The following is a 22,061-nucleotide window of genomic DNA, read 5'->3' on the forward strand; positions in this document are numbered from 1 at the left end:
TAGTGTACCCCACAACGCTCACTGTAGTGTACCCCACAACACTCCTCCTCCCTTTAGTGTACCCCACAACACTCCTCCTCCCTGTAGTGTACCCCACAACGCTCCCTGTAGTGTACCCCACAACACTCCCTGTAGTGTACCCCACAACGCTCACTGTAGTGTACCCCACAACACTCCTCCTCCCTGTAGTGTACCCCACAACACTCCTCCTCCCTGTAGTGTACCCCACAACACTCCTCCTCCCTGTAGTGTACCCCACAACACTCCTCCTCCCTGTAGTGTACCCCACAACGCTCCCTTTAGTGTACCCCACAACGCGGCAACGTCAGGATCTGGCAACGTCAATTTATCACAGAACAAAAGGGCCCTGAACAGGGAGAGAACGTCCCAGGAGACACTAGGCTAGTCCTCCCCATACTGAACAGGGAGAGAACATCCCAGGAGACACTAGGCTAGTCCTCCCCATACTGAACAGGGAGAGAACATCCCAGGAGACACTAGGCTAGTCCTCCCCATACTGAACAGGGAGAGAACATCCCAGGAGACACTAGGCTAGTCCTCCCCATACTGAACAGGGAGAGAACATCCCAGGAGACACTAGGCTAGTCCTCCCCATACTGAACAGGGAGAGAACATCCCAGGAGACACTAGGCTAGTCCTCCCCATACTGAACAGGGAGAGAACATCCCAGGGGACACTAGGCTAGTCCTCCCCATACTGAACAGGGAGAGAACGTCCCAGGGGACACTAGGCTAGTCCTCCCCATACTGAACAGGGAGAGAACATCCCAGGGGACACTAGGCTAGTCCTCCCCATACTGAACAGGGAGAGAACATCCCAGGAGACACTAGGCTAGTCCTCCCCATACTGAACAGGGAGAGAACATCCCAGGAGACACTAGGCTAGTCCTCCCCATACTGAACAGGGAGAGAACATCCCAGGGGACACTAGGCTAGTCCTCCCCATACTGAACAGGGAGAGAACATCCCAGGAGACACTAGGCTAGTCCTCCCCATACTGAACAGGGAGAGAACATCCCAGGAGACACTAGGCTAGTCCTCCCCATACTGAACAGGGAGAGAACATCCCAGGGGACACTAGGCTAGTCCTCCCCATACTGAACAGGGAGAGAACATCCCAGGGGACACTAGGCTAGTCCTCCCCATACTGAACAGGGAGAGAACATCCCAGGGGACACTAGGCTAGTCCTCCCCATACTGAACAGGGAGAGAACATCCCAGGAGACACTAGGCTAGTCCTCCCCATACTGAACAGGGAGAGAACATCCCAGGAGACACTAGGCTAGTCCTCCCCATACTGAACAGGGAGAGAACATCCCAGGAGACACTAGGCTAGTCCTCCCCATACTGAACAGGGAGAGAACATCCCAGGGGACACTAGGCTAGTCCTCCCCATATTTACCTGCTGTACCTGGATTATAATCAAATATCATATTTGTTAAGTTATTAATAATTAACACAGACACAGCACCAGAAATAGACGAAAACACAACATGTTTATCAATATCCGAATGTCTGGGGAAATATATACAATTGTTAATAGGGAATTGTACTGTAGGTTCTGTTGTCAAAAGTCATGTAGTCTGTGAACATTTCAAAAACGAGTCGAAGAGAATCTCATGGTAAAATTTTTTTGTCAAAAAATAAATAAATACATATTTCATTTTAATAACAGGTGTATAGGCTTTCAAACTGGTTCTGTTACTGTCCCTATAGGTATGGTATGAAAGCTTTCTGTATTCGTCCCTATAGGTATGGTATGAAAGCTTTCTGTATTCGTCCCTATAGGTATGGTATGAAAGCTTTCTGTTACTGTCCCTATAGGTATGGTATGAAAGCTTTCTGTATTCGTCTCTATAGGTATGGTATGAAAGCTTTCTGTTACTGTCCCTATAGGTATGGTATGAAAGCTTTCTGTATTCGTCCCTATAGGTACGGTATGAAAGCTTTCTGTTACTGTCCCTATAGGTATGGTATGAAAGCTTTCTGTTACTGTCCCTATAGGTATGGTATGAAAGCTTTCTGTTACTGTCCCTATAGGTACGGTATGAAAGCTTTCTGTTACTGTCCCTATAGGTATGGTATGAAAGCTTTCTGTTACTGTCCCTATAGGTATGGTATGAAAGCTTTATGTTACTGTCCCTATAGGTATGGTATGAAAGCTTTCTGTTACTGTCCCTATAGGTACGGTATGAAAGCTTTCTGTTACTGTCCCTATAGGTATGGTATGAAAGCTTTCTGTTACTGTCCCTATAGGTATGGTATGAAAGCTTTCTGTATTCGTCCCTATAGGTATGGTATGAAAGCTTTCTGTATTCGTCTCTATAGGTATGGTATGAAAGCTTTCTGTTACTGTCCCTATAGGTATGGTATGAAAGCTTTCTGTTACTGTCCCTATAGGTATGGTATGAAAGCTTTCTGTATTCGTCCCTATAGGTATGGTATGAAAGCTTTCTGTTACTGTCCCTATAGGTATGGTATGAAAGCTTTCTGTATTCGTCCCTATAGGTATGGTATGAAAGCTTTCTGTATTCGTCTCTATAGGTATGGTATGAAAGCTTTCTGTATTCGTCCCTATAGGTATGGTATGACAGCTTTCTGTATTGGTCCCTATAGGTATGGTATGAAAGCTTTCTGTATTCGTCCCTATAGGTATGGTATGAAAGCTTTCTGTATTCGTCTCTATAGGTATGGTATGAAAGCTTTCTGTATTCGTCCCTATAGGTATGGTATGAAAGCTTTCTGTATTTGTCCCTATAGGTATGGTATGAAAGCTTTCTGTATTCGTCCCTATAGGTATGGTATGAAAGCTTTCTGTATTCGTCCCTATAGGTATGGTATGAAAGCTTTCTGTATTCGTCCCTATAGGTATGGTATGAAAGCTTTCTGTATTCGTCCCTATAGGTATGGTATGAAAGCTTTCTGTTACTGTCCCTATAGGTATGGTATGAAAGCTTTCTGTATTCGTCTCTATAGGTATGGTATGAAAGCTTTCTGTTACTGTCCCTATAGGTATGGTATGAAAGCTTTCTGTATTCGTCTCTATAGGTATGGTATGAAAGCTTTCTGTTACTGTCCCTATAGGTATGGTATGAAAGCTTTCTGTATTCGTCCCTATAGGTATGGTATGAAAGCTTTCTGTTACTGTCCCTATAGGTATGGTATGAAAGCTTTCTGTATTCGTCCCTATAGGTATGGTATGAAAGCTTTCTGTTACTGTCCCTATAGGTATGGTATGAAAGCTTTCTGTATTCGTCTCTATAGGTATGGTATGAAAGCTTTCTGTTACTGTCCCTATAGGTATGGTATGAAAGCTTTCTGTATTCGTCCCTATAGGTATGGTATGAAAGCTTTCTGTTACTGTCCCTATAGGTATGGTATGAAAGCTTTCTGTATTCGTCTCTATAGGTATGGTATGAAAGCTTTCTGTTACTGTCCCTATAGGTATGGTATGAAAGCTTTCTGTATTCGTCTCTATAGGTATGGTATGAAAGCTTTCTGTTACTGTCCCTATAGGTATGGTATGAAAGCTTTCTGTTACTGTCCCTATAGGAATGGTATGAAAGCTTTCTGTATCCGTGCCTGTATGTCTTACTGACTTGTGCGTCTGTGTTTCCCAGGTTTCTGACCCAGTGACTGGTCCCTCTGTGATCCTGAAGGGACTCTCTCCTCTCCCTTTCTCTCCTCTCTCTCTCTGTGTGTGTTGAAGAATCTGGTAAGTCACATTCCTCTCTTTCCCCGTCTCCTCTCCTGGTCTGTTCATTAAGCACCCCAGCCAACCACCTCCTTCCTGGCCCGTTACCCGGCCCTTCCTGTCTGTCTGTCTGTCTGTCTGTCTGTCTGTCTGTCTGTCTGTCTGTCTGTCTGTCTGTCTGTCTGTCTGTCTGTCTGTCTGTCTGTCTGTCTGTCTGTCTGTCTGCCTGTTGCAGTTCTAAGACAGAGGTGTTTGACACGTTAGACTGTGATGTTGTTTTGATGTGCATCTCTTTTTTTCCCTCCTCTTTTTAAATTTTTTTGGGGGGAGAGAAACTAGAATTTACCAGTTAGATTGATTTATTTTATGTAACTGCCTCACATTCCATACGCTTAAAAAAGCTGCAGCAGTGGATTAGTAGTGCGGAAGGAGAGGAGGGAGGGAGGGAGGGAGGGGAGGGGGGGAAGAGGATTATATAAACTGACCTGTGTCAGAGAGTTCAGGTCACAGAGAGGCAGGGCGAGTGGCAGGGCACAAGGTTCCCTTTATGACATAAGGGACTCCAAAGTCGACCTCTCTTTCCCTCCCTTCCTCTTGGATGATGCATCCTCAATTCGCTCAATTAGGCCTGCATATCAAGAGAACAGGACATGATGCGTTCCTGTTGCGTAACTTTTTAACATCTTCCAACTCCCTTTAATCAAATGAGGCTTCGCTTAATTGGCCAGCACAAAGAGGCTTCTCAGACTGACTGAATCCTAAAGTATGTGACCTCAAGTGAGAACTGGGAGGAGAGACTGGGGGAGAGACTGGGGGAGAGAGACTGGGGGAGAGAGACTGGGGGAGAGAGACTGGGGGAGAGAGACTGGGGGAGAGAGACTGGGAGAGAGACTGGGAGAGAGACTGGGGAGAGAGAGACTGGGGAGAGAGAGACTGGGGAGAGAGAGACTGGGGAGAGAGACTGGGGAGAGAGACTTGGGGAGAGAGACTTGGGGAGAGAGACTTGGGGAGAGAGAGGGAGACTGGGAAAGAGAGGGAGACTGGGAAAGAGAGGGATAGAGTTCCTTGGGAATTCTCTGGATCTGAAGTGAAAGAGGGATAGCGGGAGCAACCGTCAGTCCTGTCAGAGCCCCGGTGTTACCCCTGTCTGAGCCCCGGTGTTACCCCTGTCTGAGCCCCGGTGTTACCCCTGTCTTAGCCCCGGTGTTACCCCTGTCTTAGCCCCGGTGTTACCCCTGTCAGAGCCCCGGTGTTACCCCTGTCAGAGCCCCGGTGTTACCCCTGTCTGAGCCCCGGTGTTACCCCTGTCTGAGCCCCGGTGTTACCCCTGTCTGAGCCCCGGTGTTACCCCTGTCTGAGCCCCGGTGTTGCCCCTGTCTGAGCCCCGGTGTTACCCCTGTCTGAGCCCCGGTGTTGCCCCTGTCTGAGCCCCGGTGTTACCCCTGTCTGAGCCCCGGTGTTACCCCTGTCTGAGCCCCGGTGTTACCCCTGTCTGAGCCCCGGTGTTACCCCTGTCTGAGCCCCGGTGTTACCCCTGTCTGAGCCCCGGTGTTACCCCTGTCTGAGCCCCGGTGTTACCCCTGTCTGAGCCCCGGTGTTACCCCTGTCTGAGCCCCGGTGTTACCGCTGTCTGAGCCCCGGTGTTACCCCTGTCACAGCCCCGGTGTTGTACAGTAATATCTATAGGGTGTTATGGCAACCTATTTCATTTTGGGACTCACACCTTAGTACTTGGCCCTGGTCTAAAGTAGTCCCCTATTGGGCCCTGGTCTAAAGTAGTCCCCTATTGGGCCCTGGTTTAAAGTAGTCCCCTATTGGGCCCTGGTTTAAAGTAGTCCCCTATTGGGCCCTGGTCTAAAGTAGTCCCCTATTGGGCCCCGGTCTAAAGTAGTCCCCTATTGGGCCCTGGTCTAAAGTAGTCCCCTATTGGGCCCTGGTCTAAAGTAGTCCCCTATTGGGCCCTGGTCTAAAGTAGTCCCCTATTGGGCCCCGGTCTAAAGTAGTCCCCTATTGGGCCCCGGTCTAAAGTAGTCCCCTATTGGGCCCCGGTCTAAAGTAGTCCCCTATTGGGCCCCGGTCTAAAGTAGTCCCCTATTGGGCCCCGGTCTAAAGTAGTCCCCTATTGGGCCCCGGTCTAAAGTAGTCCCCTAAGTGGGAAATAGGGTGCCATTTGGGACTCAGAGCCATGTGTAAATTGATAGACTTGTTTCTGTTATTAGAGATGAGAGACAGTGTGGGGGTGTCTCCTGTCTTCTAGCAGTGTGTTTACATGTTCTCATAGGACTAAATGATTCTGCCTGTAATTGATTAATCACCCAGATAGTCTGAGGGGGGATTTTAGTCACGGAGCAACAACACCATCTCTACCAGGCAGGAACAGACAGGCTGTATCTAGTTTAATAGGCCCTGTAACTTAAGAGTCTCGAATGGCACCCTATTCCATAAGTAGTGCACTACTTTTACTTTTTAACAGGGGCCATGTTGCCTTTATAGTGCACTTTAAAGGGAATAGGGTGAAGTTTGGAATCCGGCCATATTAACAGGTACGGTAGGGGTATGTTGCTCTGTGTGGAGACAGATGGTTGAATAGTAACTCATATTAACAGGTACGGTAGGGGTATGTTGCTCTGTGTGGAGACAGATGGTTGAATAGTAACTCATATTAACAGGTACAGTAGGGGTATGTTGCTCTGTGTGGAGACAGATGGTTGAATAGTAACTCATATTAACAGGTACAGTAGGGGTATGTTGCTTTGTGTGGAGACAGATGGTTGAATAGTAACTCATATTAACAGGTACAGTAGGGGTATGTTGCTCTGTGTGGAGACAGATGGTTGAATAGTAACTCATGGGAACAGGTACAGTAGGGGTATGTTGCTCTGTGTGGAGACAGATGGTTGAATAGTAACTCATATTAACAGGTACGGTAGGGGTATGTTGCTCTGTGTGGAGACAGATGGTTGAATAGTAACTCATATTAACAGGTACAGTAGGGGTATGTTGCTCTGTGTGGAGACAGATGGTTGAATAGTAACTCATATTAACAGGTACAGTAGGGGTATGTTGCTCTGTGTGGAGACAGATGGTTGAATAGTAACTCATATTAACAGGTACAGTAGGGGTATGTTGCTCTGTGTGGAGACAGATGGTTGAATAGTAACTCATATTAACAGGTACAGTAGGGGTATGTTGCTCTGTGTGGAGACAGATGGTTGAATAGTAACTCATATTAACAGGTACAGTAGGGGTATGTTGCTTTGTGTGGAGACAGATGGTTGAATAGTAACTCATATTAACAGGTACAGTAGGGGTATGTTGCTCTGTGTGGAGACAGATGGTTGAATAGTAACTCATATTAACAGGTACAGTAGGGGTATGTTGCTCTGTGTGGAGACAGATGGTTGAATAGTAACTCATATTAACAGGTACAGTAGGGGTATGTTGCTCTGTGTGGAGACAGATGGTTGAATAGTAACTCATGGGAACAGGTACAGTAGGGGTATGTTGCTCTGTGTGGAGACAGATCGTTGAATGGTAACTCATATTAACAGGTACAGTAGGGGTATGTTGCTCTGTGTGGAGACAGATGGTTGAATAGTAACTCATATTAACAGGTGCAGTAGGGGTATGTTGCTCTGTGTGGAGACAGATGGTTGAATAGTAACTCATATTAACAGGTACAGTAGGGGTATGTTGCTCTGTGTGGAGACAGATGGTTGAATAGTAACTCATATTAACAGGTACGGTAGGAGTATGTTGCTCTGTGTGGAGACAGATGGTTGAATAGTAACTCATATTAACAGGTACAGTATGGGTATGTTGCTCTGTGTGGAGACAGATGGTTGAATAGTAACTCATATTAACAGGTACAGTAGGGGTATGTTGCTCTGTGTGGAGACAGATGGTTGAATAGTAACTCATATTAACAGGTACAGTAGGGGTATGTTGCTCTGTGTGGAGACAGATGGTTGAGTAGTAACTCATATTAACAGGTACAGTAGGGGTATGTTGCTCTGTGTGGAGACAGATGGTTGAATAGTAACTCCATATTAACAGGTACAGTAGGGGTATGTTGCTCTGTGTGGAGACAGATGGTTGAATAGTAACTCATATTAACAGGTACAGTAGGGGTATGTTGCTCTGTGTGGAGACAGATGGTTGAATAGTAACTCATGGGAACAGGTACAGTAGGGGTATGTTGCTCTGTGTGGAGACAGATGGTTGAATAGTAACTCATATTAACAGGTACAGTAGGGGTATGTTGCTCTGTGTGGAGACAGATGGTTGAATAGTAACTCATATTAACAGGTACAGTAGGGGTATGTTGCTCTGTGTGGAGACAGATGGTTGAATAGTAACTCATATTAACAGGTACAGTAGGGGTATGTTGCTCTGTGTGGAGACAGATGGTTGAATAGTAACTCCATATTAACAGGTACAGTAGGGGTATGTTGCTCTGTGTGGAGACAGATGGTTGAATAGTAACTCATATTAACAGGTACAGTAGGGGTATGTTGCTCTGTGTGGAGACAGATGGTTGAATAGTAACTCATGGGAACAGGTACAGTAGGGGTATGTTGCTCTGTGTGGAGACAGATGGTTGAATAGTAACTCATATTAACAGGTACAGTAGGGGTATGTTGCTCTGTGTGGAGACAGATGGTTGAATAGTAACTCATATTAACAGGTACAGTAGGGGTATGTTGCTCTGTGTGGAGACAGATGGTTGAATAGTAACTCATATTAACAGGTACAGTAGGGGTATGTTGCTCTGTGTGGAGACAGATGGTTGAATAGTAACTCATATTAACAGGTACAGTAGGGGCATGTTGCTCTGTGTGGAGACAGATGGTTGAATAGTAACTCTATATTAACAGGTACAGTAGGAGTATGTTGCTCTGTGTGGAGACAGATGGTTGAATAGTAACTCCATATTAACAGGTACAGTAGGGGTATGTTGCTCTGTGTGGAGACAGATGGTTGAATAGTAACTCATATTAACAGGTACAGTAGGGGTATGTTGCTCTGTGTGGAGACAGATGGTTGAATAGTAACTCATATTAACAGGTACGGTAGGGGTATGTTGCTCTGTGTGGAGACAGATGGTTGAATAGTAACTCATGGGAACAGGTACAGTAGGGGTATGTTGCTCTGTGTGGAGACAGATGGTTGAATAGTAACTCATATTAACAGGTACAGTAGGGGTATGTTGCTCTGTGTGGAGACAGATGGTTGAATAGTAACTCATATTAACAGGTACAGTAGGGGTATGTTGCTCTGTGTGGAGACAGATGGTTGAATAGTAACTCATATTAACAGGTACAGTAGGGGTATGTTGCTCTGTGTGGAGACAGATGGTTGAATAGTAACTCATATTAACAGGTACAGTAGGGGTATGTTGCTCTGTGTGGAGACAGATGGTTGAATAGTAACTCCATATTAACAGGTACAGTAGGGGTATGTTGCTCTGTGTGGAGACAGATGGTTGAATAGTAACTCATATTAACAGGTACAGTAGGGGTATGTTGCTCTGTGTGGAGACAGATGGTTGAATAGTAACTCATATTAACAGGTACGGTAGGGGTATGTTGCTCTGTGTGGAGACAGATGGTTGAATAGTAACTCATATTAACAGGTACAGTAGGGGTATGTTGCTCTGTGTGGAGACAGATGGTTGAATAGTAACTCATATTAACAGGTACAGTAGGGGTATGTTGCTCTGTGTGGAGACAGATGGTTGAATAGTAACTCATATTAACAGGTACGGTAGGGGTATGTTGCTCTGTGTGGAGACAGATGGTTGAATAGTAACTCATATTAACAGGTACAGTAGGGGTATGTTGCTCTGTGTGGAGACAGATGGTTGAATAGTAACTCATATTAACAGGTACAGTAGGGGTATGTTGCTCTGTGTGGAGACAGATGGTTGAATAGTAACTCATATTAACAGGTACAGTAGGGGTATGTTGCTCTGTGTGGAGACAGATGGTTGAATAGTAACTCATGGGAACAGGTACAGTAGGGGTATGTTGCTCTGTGTGGAGACAGATGGTTGAATAGTAACTCATATTAACAGGTACAGTAGGGGTATGTTGCTCTGTGTGGAGACAGATGGTTGAATAGTAACTCATGGGAACAGGTACAGTAGGGGTATGTTGCTCTGTGTGGAGACAGATGGTTGAATAGTAACTCATGGGAACAGGTACAGTAGGGGTATGTTGCTCTGTGTGGAGACAGATGGTTGAATAGTAACTCATGGGAACAGGTACAGTAGGGGTATGTTGCTCTGTGTGGAGACAGATGGTTGAATAGTAACTCATGGGAACAGGTACAGTAGGGGTATGTTGCTCTGTGTGGAGACAGATGGTTGAATAGTAACTCATATTAACAGGTACAGTAGGGGTATGTTGCTCTGTGTGGAGACAGATGGTTGAATAGTAACTCATGGGAACACCAGTTTGTTATTTGCTGAATTAGCAGCATTGAACAGGTGGCATAAGAAGAAGAAGACTGTGTGTATACTCCACAACCAAGCTTTGCCTTTTATTTCTGGAATGGGAGAGAGAATGGGAGAGAGAATGGGAGAGAGAATGGGAGAGAGAATGGGAGAGAGAATGGGAGAGAGAGAGAGAGAGAGAGAGAGAGAGAGAGAGAGAGAGAGAGAGAGAGAGAGAGAGAGAGAGAGAGAGAGAGAGACACTCTTCTGACTCACACTGTGCCCTCTCCTCTCACTGAGGTCTGATTGTAATGTGTTTGTATATTATTCAACGTTTCCTCCCAAAACAGAGCGGAGGAGCGCGTGGTGCAGCAAGCTGACAGATGCCTGAATGTATTTGTTTTTTAGGGCATGGCTCAGTCTTTTTCCTCCTCTCTCTGTGTTGTGGTTCCATTCCGTCTCACTAGTCATCTGCAACAAAAACAAGAGGCTCTAGGGTCTTAGTCACATTGGTGGTCAGATATGGGATGTAGTCAGATATGGGCTGTTATCTCAATGAGATGTGTTAGTCTTTTATCTGCTGTCTCTCTTTGTGTGTTTGGTTTGTCTTTCCTTCTCTTGTTCTTGTGTTGGTATATAAGTACAGTGTTTCAGTCCCTGATATGCCTTTACTATTCACTTCTCTCTCGTGGGAGCTCTCTCGTCTCTCTCTCTCTCTCGTGGGAGCTCTCTTGTCTCTCTCTCTCGTGGGAGCTCTCTTGTCTCTCTCTCTCGTGGGAGCTCTCTCGTCTCGCTCTCTCTCTCGTGGGAGCTCTCTCGTCTCTCTCTCTCTGTCTCTCTCTCTCTCTCGTCTCTCTCCCTCTCTCTCTCTCTCTCTCTTTCTCTGGGCATTGTTGTGTTATCTCTCTCAATTCAATTCAAGGGGCTTTATTGGCATGGGAATCAAATGTTAACATTGCCAAAGCAAGTGAAATAGATAATATACAATACAAAGTTAATAGTAAACATTACTCTCACACAAGTTCCAAGAGAATAAAGACATTTCAAATGTCATATTATGTATATATACAGTGTTGTAATGATGTGTAATGATGTGCAAATGGTTAAAGTACAAAAGGGAAAATAAATAAACATAAATATGGGTTGTATTCACAATGGTGTTTGTTCTTCACTGGTTGACCTTTTCTTGTGGCAACAGGTCACAAATCTTGCTGCTGTGATATTTCACCCAGTAGATATGGGAGTTTAGCAAAATTGGATTTGTTTTCTAATTCTTTGTGGATATGTGTAATCTGAGGGAAATATGTGTCTCTAATATGGTCCTACATTTGGCAGTAGGTTAGGAAGTACAGCTCAGTTTCCACCTCATTTTGTGGGCAGTGTTGCACATAGCCTGTCTTCTCTTGAGAGTTAGGTCTGCCTATGGTGGCCTTTCTCAATAGCAAGGCTATGCTCACTGAGTCTGTACATAGTCAAAGCTTTCCTTAAGTTTAGGTCAGTCACAGTGGTCAGGTATTCTGCCGCTGTGTACTTTCTGTTTAGCATTCTAATTTGTTCTGGGGTTTTTTGTTCATTCTTTCCAATGTGTCAAGTAATTATCTTTTTGTTTTCTCATGATTTGGTTGGGTCTAATTGTGTTGCTGTCCTGGGGCTCTGTGGGGTGTGTTCGTGAACAGAGCCCCAGGACCAGCTTGCTTAGGGGACTCTTATCCAGGTTCATCTCTGTGTAGGTAATGGCTTTATGTAAGGTTTGTGAATTGCTTCCTTTATTTGATGTTTTACATTGTACACAGGATATTTTTGCAGAATTCTAAAGTCTCAATTTGGTGTTTTGTCCCATTTTTTGTGAATTCTTGGTTGGTGAGAAGACCACGGACCTCACAACCATAAAGGGCAATGGGTTCTATAACTGATTGAAGATCCTAATTGTTGCTTTTTATGTTCCTTTTGATGGCATAGAAGGCCCTTCTTGCCTTGTTTCTCAGATCGTTCACAGCTTTGTGGAAGTTACCTGTGGCACTGATGTTCAGGCCGAGGTATGTATAGTTTTTTTGTGTGCTCTAGGGCAACTGTATCTAGATGGAATTTGTATTTGTGGTCCTGGCGACTGGACCTTTTTTGGAACACTATTGTTTTTGTCTTACTGAGATTTACTGTCAGGGCCCAGGTCTGGCAGAATCTGTGCAGAAGATCTAGGTGCTGCTTTAGGCCCTCCTTGGTTGGGGACAGAAGGACCAGATCATCAGAAACAGTAGACATTTTACTTCAGATTCTAGTAGGGTGAGGCCGGGTGCTGCAGACTGTTTTAGTGCCCTCGCTAATTTGTTGATATATAAATGTTGAAGAGGGTGGGGCTTAAGCTGCATCCCTGTCTCACCCCACGGCCCTGTGGGAAGAAATGTTAGTTTTTAGCCAAATTTAACCGCACACTTGTTGTTTGTGTACATGGATATTATAATGTCATATGTTTTTCCCCCAACGTCACTTTCCATTTATTTGTATAGCAGGCCCTCGTGCCAAATTTAGTTGAAAGCTTTTTTGAAATCAACAAAGCATGAGGAGACTTTGCCTTTGTTTGTTTGTTTGTCAGTTAGGGTTTGCAGGGTGAATACGTGGTCTGTGGTACAGTAATTTGGTGTAAAGCCAGTTTAATATTTGCTCAACAATTGTACATTGTTTTCACTGAGGAAATGTACGAGTCTGCTATTAATGATAATGCAGAGGATTTTCCCAAGGTTGCCGTTGACGCATATCCCACAGTAGTTATTGGGGTCACATTTGTCTCCACTTTTGTGGATTGGGGTGATCAGTCCTTGGTTCCAAATATTGGGGAAGATGCCAGAGCTGAGGATGATGTTAAAGAGTTTTAGTATCGCCAATTGGAATTGTGGTCTGTATATTTTATCATTTCATTGAGGATACCATCAACACCACAGGTCACTTAGGGTTGGAGGGTTTGTATTTTGTCCTGCAGTTCATTCAATGTAATTGAAGTATCCAGTGGGTTCTGGTAGTCTTTAATAGTTGATTCTAAGATTTGTATTTGATCATATATATTTTTGCTGTTGGTCTTTGTTAAAGATTGGAGAAGTGGTTTATTCATGCATCTCCGTTTTGGATAAGTCTTCGTGTTGGTTGTTTAGTGTTTTCCAATTTTTCCAGAAGTGGTTAGATTCTATGGATTCTTCAGTTACGTTGAGCCGATTTCCTTCTTATTCCGTAGTGTATTTCTGTATTGTTTTAGTGATTCGCCATAGTGAAGGAGTAGACTCAGGTTTCTCAATTTATTTTCTTAGGTTTTTGCATTCTTCATCAAACCATTTGTCATTGCTTGACATTTTTTAGATTTGGTAGGGAAGCTGAGAGGCCATATACTGTTTAGGCTTTTTACTGCCACGTTTACACCTTCACTATTACAGTGGAACGTTTTGTCCAGGAAGTTGTCTAGAAGGTATTTAATTTGTTGTTTCCTAATTGTTTTTTGGTAGGTTTCCACACTACTTTCCTTCCATCTATAGCATTTCTTAATATTATTCAGTTCCTTTTGGCTTTGATGCCTCATGATTGAGTATTGCTCTGTTCAAGTAGAGTGTAGTTTTGCTGTGATCTGATAGGGGTGTTAGTGGGCTGACTGTGGACGCTCTGAGAGACTCTGGGTTGAGGTCAGTGATAAAGTAGTCTACAGTACTACTGCCAAGAGATGAGCTATAGGTGTACATACCGTAGGAGTCCCCTCGAAGCCTACCATTGACTACGTACATACCCAGCGTTCAACAGAGCTGCAGGAGTTGTGACTCATTTTTGTTGGTTGTTTTGTCATAGTTATCTAGGGGGACATATGGGGGAGGGAATACTGTCACCTCCAGGTAGGTGTTTGTCCCCTTGTGTGCTGAGTGTGTCAGGTTCTTGTCCAGTTCTGGCATTTAGGTCGCCACAGACTAGTACATGTCCCTGGGCCTGGAAATGATTGATCTCCCTCTCTAGGATGGAGAAGCTGTCATCGTTAAAGTATGGGGATTCTAGTGGGGGGATATAGGTAGGATGGAGAAGCTGTCTTCATTAAAGTATGGGGATTCTAGTGGGGGGATATAGGTAGGATGGAGAAGCTGTCTTCATTAAAGTATGGGGATTCTAGTGGGGGGATATAGGTAGGATGGAGAAGCTGTCTTCATTAAAGTGTGGGGGGATATAGGTAGCACACAGGAGGACATTTTTCTCTGTTGAGATCATTTCCTTATTAATAATTTCTAGCCAGATGCAAAGTGTTCCTGTTTTTTGACTAATTTAATAGAGGTTAGGTCTGCACTATACCAAATTAGCATACAATGTTTTTTGTAGGATGATAATGTCCGTATTTCCATTTTATTAGATGAAGTCTGGGTTCCTGCTCTTTAGGCCAGAGGCAGATGGCCTCAGACCTTGTATATTCCAGGATGAGACAGTAAAAGCTTTGTGTTCCATAGTGTCTAGTGTTGTTTTTGGGTTGTTTACGCCCCGGACCATCACAGTTGGTGTGATCAGAGCATGTTGAGCATCTGATACATACCTCCTTGGATGCACGATGGAGCTTGTGGAGGTGCGTTAGTGGGGATTGGCCCATTGCTCTGCTCACGGCCTGGGCGTATGTGTGCCTGTAATGTTGAGGTCCTTGCTGCAGGGGCGTGGGGCATGGGGTGGGCAGAAGGGTCATAGGTCTGATATGGGGGGCCACGGTTTGCTCGGGGTGGTCTCAGCTGGTTGGGGTGTGGCTGGTGAAGCTGTGGTCTGGGTTGTAGGTCCTCTTGTCGTGCAGGTCCTTCGGGAGGGGGTCTTGCAGGTCTGGAAGGGGGTCTCGCTAGTCTGGGCGGGGTGTCCGTTGCTCTGTTGCCCCTGTGTGAAGTGTTGTTGCTGTGGTTTTTTCTCTCGCTTTAGCTGTATTGTAGGGTCTCTTTTGTTACGTTCTCTCTCTTGATGTTTAAATGAATCAATTTAATCATTTTTAATTATTCATCTCTTACTCTTTTTCAATGCTAGAATTTTTTAAATTTGTATTATATATTTTAAAATGCCACATTTATTTGCAATTACCTCAGAGAGAAGTTAAAGCATATTTAAAATATATATTTTTTTAAATAGCAGAGAATAACAGTATTTTCTATCAATTTGATAGTTTAGTAATCAGATTGTTCTCTTATTCTCTCCATGGTCATTGTTTTCCTGTCCAATATATCGGGGAAGAATCCCGGTGGAACATCCTCTGATGTTCGAAAGCAATTTCTTCAAGGGTGGAGATCACTTTTACTTGAGTTGAATCTGTCAGAGGCTCTAAACTTAGTCAGCATGTTCCTACGACCATTAATCTGGTAATTGCATGCAGTTTTACACCGTTTTCTCATTTATTATTGGATTTATGACCATTTTTACCTATATGTCGTAGGTAACATAGAGGCCTTGTCGGCTGTACCAAAAATCTATATATTTAAATTCTCATGCTTTGTCTGTTGTAGGAATTTATCCACTTTTTCTAGAAAATTACTAGGCAAAGTCCATGTTCATGACAAACAACTGTAGATATAACTTTTTTCTTTTTTAAACACTGAAATAACAACAATTGTAAAAACAGGGTGTCTTTGTAACCATATCCCTCAATGGGACCACTGATAACCCTGCTTTACAAAAAACATATATCTAGCAGAATATCTTCTAGAATAATGTTGATCTAGCAGAATATCTTCTAGAATAATGTTGATGGCTATTTTAGAACATGTGATTGACAACTAAATATATATATATATATTTTCCCAGATAATCATGCATTTGCACAGCAATAATGTCTCTTTGGGACAGCTGTTAAACATAACCCTTGTTTTACAAAAGAAACCAAAACTATATCTAAACGATATGTTTTCTTGATCAGTGTCTATGGATATTTTAGAACATGTTGTTACACAGTGAGTGTGTGAAGTGTGAATGACAACTAAACGCTTTGTTTTGTTTGCAGATAATCTGCATTTACATCACAATGTGGCTTCTTTGAAACGTTCTCTTAACCTTAACTAGGCCCTGACTGCACAAAGCAGACAACGCAAATACTCAACAATAAGTAACGTTCCCAAAATCTTTTCACTAAGCAACTAAACAGCATCAGACATTTAAAAAAAAAAAATTATGTGGAATTTTAAGATTATTGATACGGCAAATGGGCCCCTTCAAAATATTCCATTTATCCTTATGGAGCGACCCCTGACCTCTGTGTAAAATATGACCACTTAGGAGTAGAGGTGTGCTTTGGAACTAGTACTGAAATGGTGTAGCTTACCTGTATCTAGTGTGTAGTTGCTAAGTGACAAGGTTTCAGGATGTAACCTATTGCGTGTTTTTATTTTTTTGTGCGGCCTTGTCTGATTGGTGCGTTCAGGGTTCATCTCATAGGGATCTATTGCAGGAAATCAGACACTTTCATGGTCGTTCAGCACAGATGAATGGAACATTGTCAAGGCCCATTTGCCAAATCATTTATGTTTATTTACTTATATGACAGTTTTTCTAGTATTAATACTTCACAGTTCACAGGGGTATATGGGATGTGTATATAGACATGAATAGATAAGTTAAGTTACAAAGATGCGCTTTTGGTGAACATTTTACATAGAAGCCCTATAGAGTTATACAGTGCCTTGCAAAAGTATTCATCCCCCTTGGCATTTTTTCCTATTTTGTTGCATTACAATCTGTAATTTAAATAGATTTTTATTTGGATTTCATGTAATGGACATACACAAAATAGTCCAAATTGGTGAGGTGAAATGAAGAAAAAAAAAATTGTTTCAAAATTAAATAAAATTTAAAAAAACAACAACTGGAAAGGTGGTGCGTGCATATGTTATGCTATGAAGCCCCTAAATAAGATCTGGTGCAACCAATTACCTTCAGAAGTCACATAATTAGTTAAATAAAGTCCACCTGTGTGCAATCTAAGTGTCACATGATGTGTCACATGATCTCAGTGTATATACACCTGTTCTGAAAGGCCCCATAGTTTGCAACACCACTAAGAAAGGGGCAACACCAAGCAATCGGCACCATGAAGACCAAGGAGCTCTCCAAACAGGTCAGGGACAAAGTTGTGGAGAAGTACAGATCAGGGTTGGGTTACAATAAATATCCGAAACTTTGAACATCCCACAGAGCACCATTAAATCCATTATTAAAAATGTAAAGAATATGGCACCACAACAAACCTGCCAAGAGAGGGCCGCCCACCAAAACTCACGGACCAGGCAAGGAGGGCATTAATCAGAGAGGCAACAAGGAAACAAAAATAACCCTGAAGGAGTTGCAGAGCTCCACAGCAGAGATTGGACTATCTGTCAATAGGACCACTTTAAGCAGTACACTCCACAGAACTGGGCTTTATGGAAGAGTGGCCAGAAAAAAAGCCATTGCTTAAAGAAAAAAATAAGCAAACACGTTTGGTGTTCACCAAAAGGCATGTGGGAGACTCCCCAAAAATATGGAAGAAGGTACTCTGGACAGATGAGACACAAATGTAGCTTTTTGGCCATCAAGGAAAACGCAATGTCTGGCGCAAACCCAACACCTCTCATTCCCCACAGTGAAGCATGGTGGTGGCAGCATCATGCTGTGGGGATGTTTTTCATCAGCAGGGACTGGGAAACTGGTCAGAAGGAATCATGGATGGCGCTAAATACAGGGAAATTCTTGAGGGAAACCTGTTTCAGTCTTCCAGAGATTTGAGACTAGGATGGAGGTTCACCTTCCAGCAGGACAATGACCCCAAGCATACTGCTAAAGCAACACTGGAGTGGTTTAAGGGGAAACATTTAAATATCTTGGAATGACCTAGTCAAAGCCCAGACCTCAATCCAATTGAGAATATGTGGTATGACTTAAAGATTGCTGTACACCAGCGGAACCCATCCAACTTGAAGGAGCTGGAGCAGTTTTGCCTTGAAGAATGGGTAATAATTCCAGTGGCTAGATGTGCCAAGCTTATAGAGACATACCCCAAGAGACTTGCAGCTGTAATTGCTGTAAAAGATGGCTCTACAAATTATTGACTTTGGGGGGGTGAATAGTTATGCACGCTCAAGTTTTCTGTTTTTTGGGTCTTATTTCTTGTTTGTTTCACACAAAAAAAAATGTTGTATCTTCAAAGTGGTAGGCATGTTGTGTAAATCAAATGATACAAACCCCCCAAAGGGGAATACTTTCGCCATCGGCTGTATGGCCCGTAGAGCTCAAAAGAATGCAAAGTGCAAGGAGTCCCTATAATTTTACAAGTATCAGAGAGGCCCTATCATGGTATGAAAGGTTCTCTCCTTCAGTTTGCATAGAGGCCTTCACAGCTCTCAACTCCCAACTCAACTCACCATGACCTAAAAGACTAAACTGATCCCAGATCAGCACTCCTACAGCGAAATACCAGATGAATACGGTCCCAGATGTATTTGGTGTTCGATTGCTTAAGAATTTGAAAACGGTGAAAAATCAGCATTTGAAATGCATGTTGACGTAACAGATAATTATTATCATGGTTCCATGGTCGTAATTATTACTTCATGGACTTGTCAGCAGGGAGAGGAGGGGGTTCCCATCAACGTGAAGGATGTCATAGTGACTGACCTTAGCTACGCAATATTACATGGTGAGGCTACAGTAACAGGATGTTGTCCAGCGCCAGGCACTGTAGAATTCTACAATTCAGACTCTTTTGGAGAACATTGAGAGCCCTGGTTCTACATTGCAGTTTTACTTTACCAAAATAACCTTGTGCATCTTTGGTAACTAGTTGGGATGGGGCATAATGAATGACTGGATTGATGGATGTATGTACAGTAGGCTACTTCATTTCGACGTCTCAGAAGAATCCATATATTCCTAGAAGCCAAACTGGGTCACCGTTTAACAGATTGATCATCGTGATGCATTATTCACCGTGTTATTGAACTGTACACACACACACACACACACACACACACACACACACACACACACACACACACACACACACACACACACACACACACACACACACAGAGCCACAAAGAAAGACACACAGGGAGCAGAGTGGAGTTGACTCAATATAACTGAAATCTAGCGAGGAAAGCATTTGATTCTTTGTTGACTCAACACAACCTTTTCTCTCTGTCTCTCTTCTCTCCTATGTCTCCTCTTCAGAAAATAAATCACGCACAACACCATGAAATATTGGCAGTTTCAATGGTTTTCTGGATCATTCACACTGCCTTTAAGTGGATAGGGATTGAGAAACCTGTTATATATTCAGGCTGCCGGCTGGCTCATTCATTCGCTGGTTCATTCAGTAAAACCAGGGCTTTTAAGAAGCTGTTCTCAACGCCTCGCTAGATTAGGGAGGTAGAGGGGGCGATGCAGAGATAAGCTTTGTGGAGATGAGAGAGAGATCGCTCACCACCCATTCACTGGTGGGTAAAACCTTGACACAGCTTGAATGCAAACTTCTCTTGAATACGGGCATGCAAGCAGTGAAGTCACATCCTGGTTTCTCCGGGTCTGTCTTCTCAGGATAGTAACGTCACCTCCTGGTCTGTCTTCTCAGGATAGTGAATTCACATCCTGGTCTTTCAGGGTCTGTCTTCTCAGGATAGTGAAGTCACCTCCTGGTCTGTCTTCTCAGGATAGTGAATTCACATCCTGGTCTTTCAGGGTCTGTCTTCTCAGGATAGTGAAGTCACATCCTGGTCTCTCAGGATAGTGAATTCACATCCTAGTCTTTCAGGGTCTGTCTTCTCAGGATAGTGAATTCACATCCTGGTCTTTCAGGGTCTGTCTTCTCAGGATAGTGAATTCACATCCTGGTCTGTCTTCTCAGGATAGTGAATTCACATCCTGGTCTGTCTTCTCAGGATAGTGAAGTCACATCCTGGTCTCTCAGGTTCTGTCTTCTCAGGATAGGGAATTCACCACAACAAGCAGAGCTGCAGTTCGTTAGAGCCTTGATCACCTCAACAACGCAACAAGGGATAGGACATGATACCCTGAGCTGAGTAGACTTATAGATGGGATAGGACATGATACCCTGAGCTGAGTAGACTTATAGATGGGATAGGACATGATACCCTGAGCTGAGTAGACTTATAGATGGGATAGGACATGATACCCTGAGCTGAGTAGACTTATAGATGGGATAGGACATGATACCCTGAGCTGAGTAGACTTATAGATGGGATAGGACATGATACCCTGAGCTGAGTAGACTTATAGATGGGATAGGACATGATACCCTGAGCTGAGTAGACTTATAGATGGGATAGGACATGATACCCTGAGATGAGTAGACTTATAGATGGGATAGGACATGGTACCCTGAGCTGAGTAGACTTATAGATGGGATAGGACATGATACCCTGAGCTGAGTAGACTTATAGATGGAGTTGGATGGCTAGATGGATACATTCTGAATCCATGAGTGGGTCTAAGCCTAGCTAAGGGAAATGGATAAACAGGATATAGCCTTCAGTCAGTTTAGAACGCCAGCAGTACAACAACAACTAGTATAGGGTTTTGAACGTCTCTGTTTAGTTCATCCTCTTTGGCTGTCAGTGATGGTCAGAGCGCTGCAGAGTGAGCAGTGAAGGCTTGATCAGGACAGATTAGAGAAGGCACTAACCAACCGCCATTCAGAGCTTGAGCTTCCGCTGGGTCGACCAATCAGGGCCTGATCTTCCACTGGGTCGACCAATCAGAGCCCGAACTTCCACTGGGTTGACCAATGGGTCTTGAGCTTGTCAGCCTCCACGGCTTCCCAGTGTGTACCCCAGAACCTCATGATGCTGCTGTTAGTGCCCAGGCAGGATTTCAGCACTCTGGTTTTTCTTTTTAAACTTAGAGATTTGATACATTATAAATAAATGATCTCCCTGGATGAATCATTGATGCCCAAATTTAGGGATTTACATGATCGCCTGCATTTATCCCCCCTCTTACTTCTACGAAGAAGAGAGGGCCTTTCAGGAACCTTTTGAAACATTTAATAAAGCAGCCGGAGGGAAGAGTGGCCGAGCTGCAATATGGTGTCAAAACAGACTGTAAGAAATCCCACAGCTAAAGGAATACAGTTTTATCTGCTGACGAATAAAAAACTAAGTCTGTTTCTATGTGTGTGGGGGGGACCAAACTTGGTCCTTTTTAAAAACCTGCTGTATGTAATATATTGTGTGCTTTGGAAATAAATACATGTGACTGGATGATATTCACCAGTATGGCGATACTGGTCTCATCCCAGGCCTAATAGAAATGTTCTTCTCCTTTCCTTGTACATATTTATCACTCATTTTTGCAGCTGTGTTATTTAGAGACTGACTCCTCAGTTTTATGTGTTAAGAACTTGGTTTGTGTGACACGATGAAGTAATTCAACTCCTCATTGTCATGTATCTATGAACTTTCAGTTCAGGGGCTCTCTCTCCCTTCTCTCACCTCACTCTCCATCCCCTCTGTCTCCCCCTCCTCTCTCCTCAGTCTCTACCTCCTCTCTCTCTCCTCAGTCTCTACCTCCTCTCTCTCTCCTCAGTCTCTACCTCCTCTCTCTCTCTCCTCAGTCTCTACCTCCTCTCTCTCTCTCCTCAGTCTCTACCTCCTCTCTCTCTCTCCTCAGTCTCTACCTCCTCTCTCTCTCTCCTCAGTCTCTACCTCCTCTCTCTCTCCTCAGTCTCTACCTCCTCTCTCTCTCTCTCTCCTCAGTCTCTACCTCCTCTCTCTCTCTCTCCTCAGTCTCTACCTCCTCTCTCTCTCCTCGGGGGGGTCCTCAAGTCCTCTACAAAAAATCCTCTCTGTCTCTCCTCATTCAAAAAAAAATCAAAAACTAGTCTACTAGGGGGCGTCCTGTCTGCTACTCTCCTGCTCTACTCTCCTCATCTCTCTACCTACCA

General features: G+C 43.8%; 1 protein-coding gene across 2 annotated transcripts in view; it reads left to right on the plus strand.

The window, feature by feature from the left end:
- Positions 1-22,061, plus strand: part of LOC115158899 (lipoma-preferred partner homolog) — a 357,166-nt gene that overhangs the window by 62,911 nt on the left and 272,194 nt on the right. Inside the window, exon 3 of one of the 2 annotated variants that reach the window (XM_029708324.1) lies at positions 3,641-3,735. The exons of the other annotated variant lie outside the window; for it this stretch is intronic. The gene's annotated coding sequence lies outside the window, so the exon portion shown is untranslated. The remainder of the gene's footprint in view (positions 1-3,640; positions 3,736-22,061) is intronic. 2 annotated transcript variants of the gene reach the window in all.

This window comes from Salmo trutta, chromosome 22, assembly GCF_901001165.1.
Source record: "Salmo trutta chromosome 22, fSalTru1.1, whole genome shotgun sequence".
Taxonomy (NCBI): Eukaryota; Metazoa; Chordata; class Actinopteri; order Salmoniformes; family Salmonidae; genus Salmo; species Salmo trutta.